Source organism: Mandrillus leucophaeus, unplaced genomic scaffold (genome assembly GCF_000951045.1).
Source record: "Mandrillus leucophaeus isolate KB7577 unplaced genomic scaffold, Mleu.le_1.0 Scaffold86, whole genome shotgun sequence".
In the NCBI taxonomy this organism is placed as follows: Eukaryota; Metazoa; Chordata; class Mammalia; order Primates; family Cercopithecidae; genus Mandrillus; species Mandrillus leucophaeus.
Window position 1 is genome coordinate 2727824 of NW_012109363.1, and position 11775 is coordinate 2739598.

Genomic DNA, 11775 nt, shown 5'->3' on the forward strand with positions numbered 1-11775 from the left:
CATTTTCCCTCCCCACTTGCAGAGATTTCCATACCTTATTCTTAGGAATTGTTGAGGGAGGAAGTCAGTCTTCTGAATCTACTTCCTGTTGATCAGGGGCATTGACCCTGCATAGTGAGGAGATAGAAATTTCTGGCTGCCTGTCTAAGAGTCCCAAGGGTGGCTCATCAGTCTGAATCCAAGGCAGGGACTGGCTGGAATCCTAGCATAACCATAGTTTTGACGTGGAACTGTTGCAACCTGGAAGACACACACTTTGCAAGGAGGTTAAACAAAGACCAAAGAGTAGCCATAATACGATAGCTATTAAAGGTCCTAGGAAAGGTGGATACCGTGTCACACTTGGCAGATATCCTTTGATGGAATCCAGATACTTTGAGCAGTGGGGTTATTGAAATTATGAGGCCAGTAGCCTGTTGGTAAGTCTTTTGAACTAGCAGTTCAACTAATCCTGAATTGTTAATGTAAGAACACCATGTGTGGTTTATTACTATGCAAACCCCTCTGAGAGGTTCCTGATCTAGCCCTCTCAGGGTCTCATACAGTGACTTAGAAATGAACCCAAATCCTAGGATTCAAATCCTGCAAAGTCCTTTCATACCCAGGAAGGCTCTGAATTATTTCTTTGTTTGTGGAGGTGTCACCTTTTAGACAACCTCCTTTCGTTTGATGGACGAGGTCTGATTTTCTGGGCTTAGGATGTACCTCAGATATTTTACCTCAGGTTTGGAAATCTGGGCCTGGGATGGAGAGATCCAATACTCTTTCTCCTGGGAACTCTAAGACTTGAATGCCATTCTTACCTGAGTCCTCTTTAGTGGGATTGCATACCAGGATGTCATCTACATATTGGAGTATTGGCTCCCCTGTCTCACTCTAGCTCCCTTAATTCTCATGCCAAGATGTTTCAGAACAAATGAGGGGTATCCATAAAGCCCTGAGGCAGTACCGTTCAAGTGTACTGCTGGGAAATACTAGTTTCAGAATAGGGTCACTCAAAAGCAAACAATTGAGAAAATATTGAGAGTTGGGGTGTGAAGGGATACAAAAGAAAGCATCCTTAAGATCTAATATCGTGAACCAATTGGTGTCTCCCAGTATTTGGGTAATTATAAGTATTAGACACTATATGATGTAAGGGAATTATGATCTCATTAATGGCTCATAAGTCTGGAACTAGATGATATTCTTTGGTTTCTGGACAGAGAAGACAGGAATATTGCAAGGAGACTGACATGGAACCAGGAGGCCTTATTTTAAAAACTTCTCAGTTGGGGCCTGGCTTTTGGTTTGAGGAGATATTGATGCTTCTATGGGAAATCATTTTTGTCTTTTAAAGAGGGGCTCACTGGCTGAACATGGTTGCTTTCCCAGGGGTTTTTTGATCCCGTGCTTGTGGGGCTATTTGAGACCTTATTTCGAGGAGGTGGATCTCCTGCTTTTCTCAGGCTGGCTTAGAAACAACAGTCATCGCCAATAAGGCTCCCCAGGGCCTAATAAATGTAAAGTGGCTCCAAGGGTGGCTAGGAAATCTCATCCCAATAAAGGAGCTGGACATTCTGGCATAACTAGAAACACATGAGTAACCATATAGTTTTCTAGCCTGCAGCTCAAGAGTAAAGCAAAGCATTTTGATTTTGGTGTACTGGCAAATATTAAAATTTTGATTTGATATGGGATGAGAACTCCAAAAGTAGGAAAACCCCAGTCCTAAGACGTTCCTAAAATAATTCTGCTCCTATGGCTGGTACGGTCATGGAATCCTTAAGAAATGAGCCACAGCTTGGCATGCCAGGTGAGGCAGGGTTCGAGGGGTATTCATTGGTCCCCCTGACCTGTTACTCTTCTTTGATAGGTAGAAAATCAGATAGCATAGGATGAATGTCTTATTGGGCTGCTATAACAAAATGCCATAAACCGAGCAACTTATAAACAGTAGAAATTTATTTCTCACAGTTCTGGAGGTGGGCAAGTCCAAGAACAAGACACATGCAGATTCAATGTCTGGTGGAGGCCAACTTTCTGGTTCATAGATGGTGCCTTCTTGCTGTGTCCTCACATGGTGGAAGAGGCAATAGGTCTCTTTCAGGCCTTTGTTATAAGGGCACTAATCCCATTCAAGAGGATTCCACCCTCATGACCTAATCAGCCCAGAGGTTGCACCTCCTAATATCATCAGGGTTAGGATTTTAACATAGGCAATTTGGGGAGACACAAACATTCAGGCCAGAGAAGGGAGCCTGGCAGAGACTGAGGGATGAATTGGACCAGGAGTCCATGAACTGTTTCTTGTTAGTGGATGCTCTTTGGTTTTTCAATAGTAAGACAATTAATGATTTAACTTTGATTTATGCTTAACTTTATTTTAAAAATTTAGCAGTATTCACTGATCCCCTCCAGTTGCAGCAAGAGCCCTAGAGAAAGAAAATGAACTCTTGTAGTATTTTGGCAATAGGAGAGGACATTTGTATTACAACTTAACAATCTCTGTCTCTCTCTCTCTTAATTTTTTTTTTTTTTTTGGAATGGAGTCTCACTTTGTCTCCCGGGCTGGAGTACAGTGGTCCTAGCTCAGCTCACTGCAACTTGTGTCTCCCAGGTTCAAGCAATTCACCTGCCTCAGCCTCCCTAGTAGCTGGGACTACAGGCATGTGCCGCCATGCCCGGGTAATTTTTGTATTTTTAGTAGAGACAGTGTTTCACTACTGTCTTGAACTCCTGAACTCAGGTGTCTTGAATTCAGGCTTGTTTTGAACTCCTGAACTCAGATGATCCACCTGCCTCAGCCTCCCTAAGTGCTGGAATTACAGACGTGAGTCATGGTGCTCGGCCCAATTTCTTCTTATTTACTAAATGCAAACTTTATTTAAGTATATCATCCCCTTGTGTTGAGTTATGTATGGCACTATCTTCTTCTGTGAAAGATGCATCCTGTCAGTGGGGAGTGCTAGATAAAACAGTAGGGGGTGCTGGGTGGAAATGGAAAAAAAAAAAAAAAAAGAAACAGAAGCAGCCTCTGGTAAGGAAAGAAGAGGAAATGCTTTTGTTGGGAGTCTGAGGCTCCCAGAAGTGGTTTCGATATCCAGCAATTCAGTTCAAGTTTATTCCTCTCAGAATCACTGGATGAAAGCATTTGTATTTTTAAGAGACTTGGGAGAATGACTGCTAGAATGCTCACCAGTCCAAAAAAAAAAAAAAAAAAGAGAAAACCACATTATGTCCAATGTGGATTTAGTAGCTAGAGAAATTGGCAAGTGTGTGTGTGTATATATGTGTGTGGCTCAGGAGGGAGATGGGATTTGGTTCTTTTCATAAGGAGACTTCAATTTGTAGAAGAAGCCACACTAGGCTTGCTTTATAAGAAACTTCCTTAGACATTTATTATGCTCCGTGATTGATAACAATGAGTTTTGCATCCATTGTTTCTTCAGGAAGTTACTGAGCAAAGATGTTCCTCACCTTCCTAGGAGGGGCAAGGCAGACTACTGAACCTGAAACACAGCTTAGGAAAGTGAGGCCTGTGGAAATGTGAGCAGGATGTGCAAACTCGCCGAATGGAGCACCTGAGCTAACTGCAGGGCTAGAAAGAAGCCAAGAACAAGGAGCGTAAAGTTTACCTGGCTTGTTGAACAGGTGTCATCTCTGACATACATCACTAAACACGAAGCTGAGACAAAGGTAACTTCCTCCTTCTCATGGTCTTGCTGTTTGCTCTTGACATCAGGGTATTCTTAGGCTGGCAGTGTGAGAGAGGGATGTGGCTGTGATCTGGCTCATGGGGACGCAGGCCCCAGTGACCTTCAGCTGTGAGCCCAATCTAAAAAAAGGCAAGTTACAGCACACCTGGGTGTGCAAGCCCCATCTCCCAGTATCCTTTTCACTAAATCAGGGGAGGATGTTATGTTTCTCTGGTGGCAGGTGCTGAGGGACTTGAACTGCTCTGCAGGGCTCCCATTCTTTTTCTTCCAGCTGTGCCATCTCACTTTAAACAGACGATGAAATCCAAAATTCGACTTTACATAGACAGTAGCAGGTAACAGGTGCACTAACCAAGTTTTCTATGATTCTCTTAAAAGTTAAGCTCCCCTGGTGAATTTTTAAATATTTAGATTTACAAGAATTCAATTTCCATTCATCTTTTAGATACTGTATATATTGACTTAAGGGAGGGACACATGAAATTGAAAATTTAACAGATGACTACATTTAAAAAAATGTCTAAAATTATGTGAAGAACAATTATTGTGTTGGTGTTCAGTTCTGAGTTTTGAGAAATGCATAGAATCATGTAATCACCACAAAAATCAGGTTCAGAACAGTTCCATTACCACTCCCCCAAATTTCCTCATGCTGGTTTTATTTTTTTATTTTATTTTATTTTATTTTTTAGATGGGGTCTTGCTCTGTTGCCAGGCTGGAATGCAGTGGCATGATCTCGGCTCACTGCAACATCCAACTCCCTGGTTCAAGCAATTCTCCTGCCTCAGCCTCCTGAGTAACTGGAATTACAGGCATGCACCACCACGCTCAGCTAATTTTGTTTTTAGTAGAAATGAGGTTTCACCATATTGGCCAGGATTGTCTCAATCTCCTGACCTCATGATCCACCCACCTCAGCCTCCCAAAGTGCTAGGATTACAGGCATGAGCCACCATGCCTGACCATGCTGCTCTTTTATAGTCACCTCTTCCCTCCATCCCTAACGCTGGACAAACAGTTCTCCATCTCTACAGTTTAGCCTTTTTCAGAGTGTCACATAAATTGTAGACTATTGTCTATTGTATGGATGTACCACAGTTTGTTTTATTCATTCAGCAACAAAGGTCATTTGGATCATTTCTAGTTTTTGGTGATTATGAATAAAGCTACTCTTGTTATCTGCACACAGATGTTTGTGTGAATGTAAAATTTTCGTTTCTGTAGGATTAATGCTTAAAAGTGGGATTGCTTCATTTCCCACTTCCTGCACAGTTTTGTCCTTTCTCCCTCCTGCCTTCGGGTGTGTTCTACATATGTGTGTATTTAACTTCATAATAAATGGCCAAATAGTTTTCTAGAATGTACTAATCTAGAAAATGGGAATGTGCCATTTTGCATTTCTACCAGAAATGCATAAGAATTTCAGTTGCTCTGCATATACACTGAAAATTCCACCAGACAATGTAAAATAATTCTTGTTTTCAATTAGCAATAACCAGCAATAATTGTACCTTGGATAAACCTCATTGGCTATGATACTGCCACTGAGCAAAGCTAAACAATTCTTGTTTTCAGTAATCATACATATTTGAAAAAACTTAAGAACAAAAAAGTCTATTATTGTAATCCATTTAAAAATAATTTCTGTTGCTCTTCATTTTTAAAAGATTACTAAAGTTATAGGTTTCCCTTTGGTATCATTTTCCGTTTAGTATTTCTTTTAGAGCAGACCATCTGGTGGCAAATTCTTAGTTCTCCTTCCTCTGAAAATGTCTCTATTTTTCATTCTTCAACAGCCTATCCAATGGCTATAGAAGTCTGGGTTGGCAATTTTCTGTTAGCATGTTAGAGATCCTGTCCCATTGTCTTCTAGCCTCCATGGTTCCGGATGAGAAATCTGCAGTCATTTGAATTGATGTCTCCCACATGTAATGTGTCATTTTTCTGTGTCTGATTTCAAGATTTTTTTCCCCTTAATATTTGTTTTTTATCAGTTTGATTATGATTTGTTGGTTTTTGTTGAGTTTGTCTTGTTTGAGATTCACTGAGATTTTTAAATTTGTAAACCACTGTCTTTCACAAAATTTGAAAAATTTTCATCCTGTTTTTAAAAATATTGTTTCTGCACCAATCTCTTTCTTATTCTGGGACCAGTGACATGAAGGTTGGAATTTTTGATGAATGTTAGAATTTTTGATATCATCCCACAAATTCCTAAGACTGAGTTTGCTTGTTTTATAATCCATTTTTTTTTTCTCTTTTTCAGGTTAGAAATTTACGAGTGATCTATATTCAGATTCACTCACTCTTTCATCATCTTCAATCTGTTGTTGGGACCCTGCAATGAATTCTTTATTTCAGATATTATATTCTCAATTCTAAACTTTCCATTTTGAAAAAATAATTTTCCTCTGATGAGTATGTTCATCTTTACATTTTTGTCTAAAGTGTTTGTTTGTATTTCATAGTGTTTGGTTATGATACTGCTTTAAAGTCTTTGTCAGATCATTTGGATTATTCATATTTGGCATTTTTAATTGTCTTTTCTTGAGATTTGGTGACATTCTCCTGGTCATTGGCATGTTAAGTAACTTTGGATGGTATCTAAACACTTTGAATATTATGTGATGAGAGTTTGAGTTATATTAAAACACTCTATAGAATATTTTTGTTTGTTTGTTTTAGCAGGCAATCAGCCTGATTGTGTTTGAACCGTAAGTTCTGTTTCACCCTCTGGGGATGGGCCCAATGTCAGTTTAATTTTCAAAGTCTTTCTTATGCTGTGTAAATCTGCCCCATGCATGGCCCCTCAGAGTTTAGTTTGGACTTTTCAGTGGTTTGTATCATAGTTCAGTTCTCAAGCCTTTACTATGCTTCATTGGGTCTGTTCTGTGCATGTGAGATTCAATGGTGAGCTTGGGATTTGTGCTAGTTCCTACACAGAATTATGGTATCTGCTTCTCCAGCTCTCTTCTCTACAGAATTTCCCCCATATTATATGATCCTATGGGTTTTTTTCCTGATTCCTCTGGCCAGAAATATGGGTCTTTTTAAGAGTTTTAGCCCCTGTCCCCATCCTAGAGGAAAAGTGGTGAGAGAAAAGGGAGAGAAAAAATACTAGAAAAAAATAGTAGGAATTGTCTCCACTCTTAGGCTCACAGGAGCTTTTCTTTTCTTTTTTATTTTTGAGATGGAGTCTTGCTCTGCTCTGTTGTCCATGCTGGAGTGCAGTGGTGTGATCTCAGCTCACTGCAACCTCCTCCTCTTGAGTTCAAGCGATTCTCCTATCTCAGCCTCCTGAGTAGCTGGAATTACAGGTGCATGCCACCACACCTGGCTAATTTTTGTATTTTTAGTAGAGATGGGGTTTCACCATGTTGGCCAGGCTGGTCTTGAACTCTGGCCTCAAGTGATTCACCTGCCTCACCCTCCCAAAGTGCTGGGATTACAGGTGTGAGCCACCATGACCAGCCAGGAGGTTTTCTCTTCAGTCTTATGTGCCCATGCCACTGCAGTGGCAGCACAGCTCTGCAACTGGGCTGGCCACGGTACAGAGTGCAGAGAGAAAAGAAAGGGGAAAAAGGAAAAAGAATGGGAATTACTCCGATGCTTTCTGGCTCACAGGGCCCTTTTTCCTGGTCCTATGGCTGGAAAGAGGAGATTTCTCCCAGTTTTTGCTAGCTGCATTAACCATACACCTCCAGTAATGTGATCTACCTTCAGGTCAAAGCTGGGAAGTAAAGGAGACAGACAAACAAACAAAACCAAAGCAAAGCAAAAAACAAAGAAACTCACCATCATACTGATCATTCTTTTTTTTTTTTTTTGAGACAGAGTCTTGCTTAGTCACCCAGGCTGGAGTGCAGTGGCGCGATCTCAGCTCACTGCAACCTCTGTCTCCTGGGTTCAAGCAATTCTCCTACCTCAGCCTCCTGAGTAGCTGGGAATACAGGCACATGCCACCACGCCTGGCTAATTTTTGTATTTTTAGTGGAGACAGGGTTTCAGTGTGTTGGTCAGGCTGGTCTCAAACTCCTGACCTCGTGATCCGTCCTCCTCAGCCTCCCAAAGTGCTGAGATTACAGGCATGAGCCACTACTCTCAGCCCCTAGTCATTCTTTAAATTTGATCTTTCCTCCCCAATCCACCTGCTATTATTTACTTTTTATAGCTCTCAGTAGTTGCTTTTTATATTCCTCAGAATTGTTGTTGTAATTAATGGAAGATATAGGCTATAGTAAACCTACTCCATTTTAGCCAGCACTGGAAGTACTTAGACTGCTAAATTATAACATTTGCTGGTCTTATCACTTGTCTGCCCTCTGGCATTGGAACCCTCTTAGAAAGATAATCAACTCCCATTGTGGCAACTTCTCCCCACTGCCACAGTTGTTTGTGCTCTAGAGGACTCTGATACTGCTCCTTTTAGAAACTTTGAGCAACCAATAGGTCCATGTCTCGCACCCCTGTTATCCTTGGTCAGGTTGCAGTCGTACACCTCGCTGGTCATCTATCTCTAAGACTCTCATGTCCATAAGCCTTGAAGCTGTCTCTCCATGTCCCACACTTCTATTTCTTGATTTACTCTAAATTGTTCCATTTTGCCCTCTGTGAACACACTCCCCACATCCTAGCCTCTTCTCCTAATGTTTTCTTTTTTACCTTCTTGTCTTGACTAAAATCTGGTTCTTATCCTGAGGACACTTATTCCTCTGCATTCCTCCCAAGAAGAGGGTGCTTCATTTCCCACTTCCTTGTACAGTTTTGTCCTTTCTCCTTCTTGCCTCAATGGAAAGGTACGTTTATCTCCCTTTCTAAAGTGAGGCCCCTCTGTTTGTGCCCTTGATTCCATCCTTTGCCCATCTCCTCAGTTCTGGCCAATGCAATAAAATAAGAAATTAAAACAAGAGCAAAAAATATTTAAAAGGAGACAAAATTGTTCTTACTATAAAACATAATGCAAATATAATGATTTACCTAGAAATTCAAGAAAAATCAGCTGAAAAACCAATGGAACATATAATGAATTTATTGAAATATTAAATTGTCCCCAAAGCACTAATATTTATAAGTCAGATCAATTTAATAGAATTGCCCTGACTCCTCTCCTGCTATGTACTCTGCCTTTACTGTATGCTAAATTTATATTCATACTTGAGGGGAAGAACTATTTAACAAAAGATACTATAATTGGGAACTTTCATTAACAATTTTTTTTTGTTTTGTTTTTGAGACGGAGTCTTGCTCAGTCACCAGGCTAGAGTGCAATGGTGCAATCTTGACTCACTGCAATCTCCGCCTCCTGGATTCAAGTGATTCTCCTGCCTCAGCCTCCTGAGAAGCTGGGACTACAGGCATGCGCCACCATGCCCAGCTAATTTTTGTATTTTTAGTAGAGGTGGGGTTTCACCATGTTGGCCAGGATGGTCTCGATCTCTTGACCTCGTGATCTGCCCCTCTCAGCCTCCCAAAGTTCTGAGATTACAGGTGTAAGCCACCATGCCTGGCCAACAATTTTTAAAATTAAGTTACATTCCTACCTCATACCTTATACCATATACTGAAATCAATTCAGATGAATTAAATAATTAATGTAAAAGATAAACCCAAACCAAACTAAACAAAAAGAATGGATTTTTTTTCTGCAAAGGTAGAAACTACAAAGCAAAACATAAGTAGCGTGACTACATAAAAATGGCAAATGTCTGTATATCAAAAAAATGCAGTATCATAAGGTGTATATAGGAACTCTGGATTATGTTGGCAACATTTCTGTAAGTCTAAAATTCCTCCAAAACAAAAAATCATAAGCACACTTTCACATACACTCACATATACAGTATCTATAAATATTACAAAATTTATCCTTTCCACTTCTGGAGTTTATCTTCCAGATATACTTGCACATGTGCAAAATGGCCATTTTGGTAACTTCTCCAGGCTCCACCCTTGCCAGATTATTTGAAATGGCAAAAACTATATAAAACCCAAATGACCATTACAAAGGACTGATAAAATATTATGGTATATTCATATAATGGAATACCATCCAGTAGTTTAAATTACAAAGATACATCTAAAGAACTAAAGATAGAACTACCATTTGATCCAGCAATCCCACTACTGGGTATCTACCCAGAGAAAAAGAAGTCTTTATACAAAAAAGATACTTGCATACCCATGTTTATAGCAGCACAATTCACAATTGCAAAAATGTGGAACAAACCCAAATGCCCATCAATCAATGAGTGGATAAAGAAACTGTGATACACACACACATACACACACGCACACACAATGGAATACAACTCAGCCATAAAAAGGAATGAATTAATAGCATTCATAGCAGCCTGGTTGGACTGGAGACTATTATTCTAAGTGAAGTAACTCAGGAATGGAAAACCAAACATCGTATGTTCTCACTCATAAGTGGAAGCTAAACTATGAGGATACAAAGGCATAAGAATGACACAGTGGACTTTGGGGACCCAGGGAAATGGTAGGAAGAGGGTGAGAGATAAAAGACTACAAATTGGGTTCAGTGTATGCTGCTCAGGTGATGGGCACACCAAAATCTCACAAATCACCGCTAAATAACTTACCCATGTAACCAAACATCACCTGTTCCCCAATAACCTATGGAAATGAAAATAAATTAATGAATCACAAGGAAACATCTGAGAGGTGTCAAACACACCTGTTTTTTCAGTAAAAAGAATTACTAAATTTTTTTTAAACTAAAAAACTCAGACAAATAAAAAACAAAAAATAAAACAGAGTGTTATAATATGCTATCTTTGGGTAAGATGGGATGAGAATATATATTTACATTGCTCATCCGTGCAAAAAGAAACCCTCAAAGGATACACAGAACCCTCACAACAATGGCTAGGGGAGGTTATGACAGCAATGGTGGTGAAGGTAAGGTGTGGAAGGGATACCGTGCATATATATATAAAAGTCAATTCTAAAGTTAGGTCTGTGACTTTTGAGTCATGTGAATGCAGTATGCAGTATCTTTTTTTTTTTTTTTTTTTTTTTTTTTAAAGAAACAGGGTCTCACTATGTTGCCCAGGCTGGCCTTGAACTCTTTGGCTCAAGTGATCCTTCTGCCTCAGCCTCCCAAAATACTGGGATTACAGACATAAGCTACCAAAGCTGGCTGCAAAATCTATTTTAATACTTAAATTTAAAAACAAGCTCTTTCCCCAACAAAATCCTCCAAAGTGCCATGAACAGCACTGAAAGCAAACAGAGTGGGGCTGTCATGGCAGAACTTCAGGCATCTGTCAAAAGCACGCATGGAAGAGATTCTTTTTAAGTCCTGGGACTTTCCCTCAGCACTCAGAACCTCTGATTACATCAACAACCACTTAGTCAGCCTTCCTGAAGGTTCTGTTTTCACTTTTGCACCAGGCTGGTTATTCCACATGCCATCAAGACTGGAAACCCCAGGAAAGGACAATCAATGAAATTCCTCTCCAAGTGTTGCAGAGGAGGGCTCCTCCGGTGAGCCTGCTGGCTACTTCTCTCCACTGCTCAGGAAAACACCCACAATATAAGTAGTCAGGAGTGGGATTTCCAGCTGTCCAGATGTGGCTATGTCCTCTTGGTGAACTCCATAAATACAGTCATCTGCACACACGCCCATGTTTCCCAGGAATAATCATCTGGTGTTGGGATGTACAACAGAGCCTGAATATTTGCAACAAACCAGTCTTTCTTTGGCTTAATTTCCTTCTCAAAACTTTGGGTATTCCAGCTCCTCACTCCTTCCTTTTGTCCTTCAGAGTTCCTGGGGTCTCCTATGGGCTCAGGAATGGCCATCTGAATTTGTCCATCTTGTCCTCCTCTGTGGTCCGATCTTATCAAGCAGCTTCCACTGTCTCTGCAGTAATCCCCTCCCCAGAACCCTGCAATGTTGCTGGGGCCCTATAGGAGGAGTTGCCAATAGTCTCTGCATTTCTGTGGCCTTTTGACACCTCCATTCTGTACTCCAACAAGTAAATGCTAAAGTGTGGAAACTGCCTTCTACTTTCACAATCTTTCCTTGTGACAGGACTGCAAAGCTTTGAG